Here is a 6,000-nt window from a genome sequence, read left to right on the forward strand (position 1 = left end):
GTTATGTAGCGGTGTGCCATCCTTTGTGTATATATATATATATATATAACTCAACAGTAGAAAGTACTCACAGCTATAGCATCAATCAAGTCAGTGATTTATTTCAGCATACTATCTACATGTTTCGATCGAAACGTGTAGATGGTATGCTGAAATAAATCACTGACTTGATTGACGCTATAGCTGTGAGTGCTTTCTACTGTTGAGTTTAATGCATTATTCTGGTCAGCACCCAGCCGTTGCCCCGATATTGGTGAGTGCCAATTTTTTACAAGACTATACTGTATATATATATATTTATCCAGACCCTTTTATTATTTAGTTAATGCAATGTATCAATATAGTAACAGCAATTTCATAACCATAGTGATTATTTTCCAGCCAAAATAGTAAAAATACAAAATATGTACAATTCACGAAGCTAGTTGCCTTACTACACACATTAGTAAGCAGTATATTACAATATAAGCAGATGAAAAACCTTCATGCATAATTCCTCCTTATGGAGCATTGGCTTGTCTGGCAAAGGGCATAATTCAATGGTACTTTTTAAAAACATATCTCCATTAGTGACTGTGAACTTTCTCTTAAAGCTGAAACTATCCTAACTTTTTGGGATAGCAATTTCATCTCAATCTATGTAAGAACTAAGATAAAACTATATAATAACTATATCAGAAACCAGCGTAATGCATGTAATTTGTAGTTAGTGCCATAAATTGTCTGTCTGTCTTTCTTTATCCGTGTCTGTTTGCCTTACCTTTCAATAGTAGGATTAAGCTGAGAAGTATCATCTGCCCAGTGCAGTTAAGCATAGTCCTCAGATGTTGTTGTCTTCTGCTTCAGATTGCCCAGATATAAGATCACCCTGAATGAGACACTCCTTTTGGACTGCGAGAGTGATGCTACCAATCCCCTAGACACTCCCCCTGTACAGCAAAGGAACTACTAATACTGTCTATCTTTTATTGCATCACTTATTATGGCACTGCCTTCTGAATTTCAGCTTTTACTAACATAGTATATTAATGAAATGCACACAAGCATTTTTAATCAGGGTTTTGTAAGTAAAAGTTGGCCTGGCTACTGACTGTGCAATAACTGCTCTTCTGCAAAGGATATGGGCTTTAATGACACATACAAGTCATTGTACGTAGATCATTGTGACTGGTATCTCTTTACACCAACTGCAACTCAGTAGCTATAGTTCTATAGTAACAAGCCTGATTGGTTGGGTAAAAATGGGCGCGGCACATAAAAAAAGACACACGCAACAAAAAAGTCACGACAGACACGTTTCACAGATATTTCACGGATTTTCCTGTAGTTTCGCAAGTTTTTCGGCAAAGCGACACTGGACAGATTCGCTCATCACTACTGATATACAACACAGGGAGGCCAATTTATAAACATTCTGATTTTCCTGGTTTTAACGGTTTTTGAAACCACAACTAAACTCATTTCCGCGAAGTGAGATTATCAGAAGATCCAAACCGAAACTGAAAGCACAAACAAAAAAAACTTTTTCAAATTGTTGCATAAAACCTGCAACTTTTTTTTTAATATCACAGAAATATCAGCGTAAAAAAACTCCCCAAAAACCTCTAAAACCACAAAGCAAAGAAACATCTACCATTGACTTCTACAGGATCTCAATGGGTTTCAGATAGCATATATTTTCTTTCAGATTTGTCGCGGTATTGTCACATCGAAAAAAGATCGATTTTTTTTCATGACAAATTTCGACACTGATGCATTGTTTCACGAAATGGATGAAAAAATTTGCCGCGCATCCAAAAATTGTCGCAAGATTAGTCGCGGGCGTCAAAAGAATAGTTGCGCGTCCAAAAATTGTCACAAGAATAGTCGCGAGCGTCAAAAGAATAGTCGCGTGACCAAAAATTGTTGCAAGAATAGTCGCGGGCATCAAAAGAATAGTTGCGCGTCCAAAAATTGTCACAAGAATAGTCGCGAGCGTCAAAAGAATAGTCGCGTGACCAAAAATTGTTGCAAGAATAGTCGCGGGCATCAAAAGAATAGTTGCGCGTCCAAAAATTGTCACAAGAATAGTCGCGAGCGTCAAAAGAATAGTCGCGTGTCCAAAAATTGTTGCAAGAATAGTCGCGGGCATCAAAAGAATAGTTGCACATCCAAAAATTGTCACAAGAATTGTCGCGAGCGTCAAAAGAATAGTCCTGCATCCAAAAATTGTTGCAAGAATAGTCGCGGGCATCAAAAGAATAGTTGCGCATCCAAAAATTGTCGCAAGAATAGTCGTGAGCGTCAAAAGAATAGTCATGGGCGACAATTTTTCTTTTCTGCGCGACATTTTTCGCAAATTTTTTTGCCGTTTTGCAAATCTTTGAAAGATTTGCGATTTTTTCGGCAAAACGAAACGGGACAGATTCGCTCATCACTACTCCCACCAATTCTGCATCCTTCTGAACCTTAGGTAACTCCAAATGTGGATTCTGTCTCTAGACTATTGCTCTGTAAGTTCTTGAAGGGTGAAGAGAAGAACAGCCGACTCGTAACCCAATCATTTTTCTTGCAGAAACTACAAAAACCAGGGGGCTCAGTCTCACTATATAGTGGCGAGTAGCTCTACTTTCTGTTTTAAATTTATAACCAGGGTGGAAATCCACAAGCCACACAAAAGCAGAGCTACCAACATGTACAAACAAACTGAAGAGTAGGCAGAGAAACATCAGTCAGCCTTTTGGTCTAATGGAGCATCTGAGATATTATTTGGTGAGGATTATTGATGAGCGAATCTGTCCCGTTTCGCTTCGGCAGAAAATTCGCAAATCGGCGAAAATGTTGCACGGAAAAAGAAATTTGTTGCCTGCGACTATTCTTTGACGCCCGCAACTATTTATTTTGACGCCCGCAACTATTTATTTTGGCGCCACGACTATTCTCTTGACGTGCAACCATTTATTTTGACACCATGACTATTTATTTTAACACACAACTATTCTTTTGATGCCCATGACAATTTTTGGACGCACTGTGAATTTTTCCACTCCAAATTTTTTCATTCATTTCGCAAAACAATCCGCCAATGGCGAAATGCGGATCCATGCCTGGTGAAACATTTCGCCCATCACTAGTGAGGATGCTTAATTCCATATTATCCATGCCTCCCAAGTATCCATACAGCAGGGGCCTCCAACCTTTTTAACCCATGAGTCACTTTCAAATGGAAAAAATGTTGAGGAGCAACACAAGCATAAAAAAAGTACCGGGCAGCCTACAGGAGGTTCTTTTTGGCATTAAACTGGGTTTTTATTCAACCAAAACTTGCCCCCAAGTCAGGAATTCAAAAATAACTCCCTGGTTTGGGGGCACTGAGAGCAACATCCAAGGGGTTGGGGAGCAACATGTTGCCCAGAGCCACTGGTTGGGGATCATTTTCTTACAGGCTACAAGACATTAGGCCACATTTATGGACCTGGTTTCTGCATTTTGATGTGGAACCTAAATCCTTCCCTTGAGCTGGATATTTAAACCAGCACAATCAATGCCCTGGACTGAAGTGCTCTGTGTATGGGCACTTAAGGGGCACTTTTTTTAACTCTTCGAATTCAGTGCGATTGTAAAAAGTTGTCTAAACTTGGCGTTCCCTTCACTACATGGGTATTTATATGACCCACTCTTTACCCTTAGACAGCCAAAACATCCTCCAGAGCCTCTTATTCTCCCAGATATGCATTCAAAACTGCCATTTTTTTTAATTATCATCTGCTATCTGTTCTCTCAGCACATGAACTGGTTTATTTCCCTCATCATTAGATCGAGTAGTTACCTAATATAATTTATGCAAAAAAAATAATGGAATTGTTAACCGCTAGCGATGAGCGGATTTTTTCGCCAGGCATGGATCCGCAGCAAATTTCCGCATTTCGCCTTTGGCGAATCGTTTCACGAAACGCCTGTGAAAATTTGCAGCGGAAAAATTTGTCACCCAAACTTTTTTGCCACGCATCAAATTGGGCGCGGTTGCGTAAAAAAGGGCCCGGTCACGTCTAATTGGGCACGGGCCACAAAAAAATAGATGCGGGCGACAAAAAAAATTGTGCGACAAATTCATTTTGCAAATTTTTCGCCATTTCGCAAATTTTCTTGCTGTTTCGTGACTTTTATGGTGAAGCCATCACTATTAACTGCACGATCCCTCTTGGGTAGAGAGGGTACTAGTGATGGGCGAAATGTTTCGGCAGGCATGGATTCACGGCGAATATCCGCGTTTCACCATTGGCGGATTGTTTCGCGAAACGGATGAAAAAAAATTTGCAGTGGAAAAATTAGCTGCATGTCCAAAAATTGTCGTCCGCGTCAAAATAATAGTCGCGGGCGACAAAAGAATAGCCGCACGACAAAAGAATAGCCGCGGGCGGCGAAATAATAGCTGTGCAACAAAATAATAGCCGCGGACGACAAAATAATAGCCGCACGACGAAAGAATAGCCACGGGTGACAAAAGAATAGCCGCACGACAAAAGAATAGCCGCGGGCGACAATTCACACATTTTCCACCCGTTTCGCGAATCTCTTGAAAGATTCGTGAATTTTTTGGGAAGCGAAATGGGACAGATTTGCTTATCACTAGAGGGTACAAGTAGCTAGGTCAGCAGTTCTCAACCTGTGGGTCGGGACCCCTTTGGGGGCTGAATGACCCTTTCACAGGGGTAGCCTAAGACCATGGGAAAACACATATTTATATGGTTGGGGGTCAACACAACATGAGGAGCTGTATTAAAGGGTGGCGGCATTAGGAAGGTTGGGAACCACTGAGCTAGGTGATACACATATTGGGTCAGTAGGCTGGAACCCTCACTAACCTATTGGTACTGCACAGGGGCATTTTCATTTTCTTCCAAGGAAAGTCCAGGACAGTATATGTTAGGGGAAATGTATGATTAGGTAGAAAATCCAGAAAATAGAGATATTGATGTCTTTAATGTATATCAATAACCACTCTACTCATTCTCTGGGAAACAAATAAATAACCAGGGCCTGGTACAATCGTGTTAGTTAATGCAAAAGGATCTTGCTCTGAATAATACATGATCTCTATCCCTATATGAAGAGCACAAGAAACAACCATTTTTCTTTTACAGTCAATTTAATTAATTCCTGTGTCCCACATAGGTTCCTTGGGTACTTCTTCCAGTAACATACTTGCTCTTGATCGATGATTCCATGCTGACCTACTCCATGCATCTCCATCTGATCTGCTTCCTATTCATCTTGACTTAACCCACTCCCCATACCCTTCATTTTTCCATGCTTTTCCATTCCTGATTCCAGGAATGCCTAAACCTGCTTCATGGGGGGGGGGCAAATTGTCAGATCCCCCTTCTCTAACCTGTGCAGCAGATGACAGAGGCAATAGGATAATAGGTATTTTTGGATAAGTAATGAAACAAATATTCCCCCACTACCTTTGCAATATATCCCCTATAGTCTGAATCCCACCTATTGGCACATTTAGTACTGAGCACAAACACTTAATGATTTTATTTCCTGACCACATGTAACAAAAAACCCACAACTGAACTGTTTTTAACTCCTAATTATACGAGTTTAAATGAATAACTGACATTGTATCATACACCATGATTAGCAAGGATCATACAAGAGCATCTTACAAACTATAGTATAATTTCTAGAGTATTTTCTTGTTGCAGACCACATATACAGTATTTAACTGCCCAATGGTGTTGACACTTTTTCTTTCAGGGTTAAACCTGATGGCTGGTTGTCTATTTTGCCACCTCAGCTACTACTGCACTATGTAGGTATTAGAAACCAGATGTACCATATCCCTAATACAAGGGATCTTATTGCAAGATCTCCCAGGAACCCTGACTCAGGGTCTTTAATCCCATTCACTGGTTACTTTACATGGCCCAGTCTCCAGTGGGGCATTAAGCTCAATGACTATAAGGTGTGGAACTGGCAGATGCTGGGATCCCCAGGGGACAACTGGGAAAG

Source organism: Xenopus tropicalis, chromosome 8 (assembly GCF_000004195.4).
Source record: "Xenopus tropicalis strain Nigerian chromosome 8, UCB_Xtro_10.0, whole genome shotgun sequence".
NCBI lineage: Eukaryota > Metazoa > Chordata > Amphibia > Anura > Pipidae > Xenopus > Xenopus tropicalis.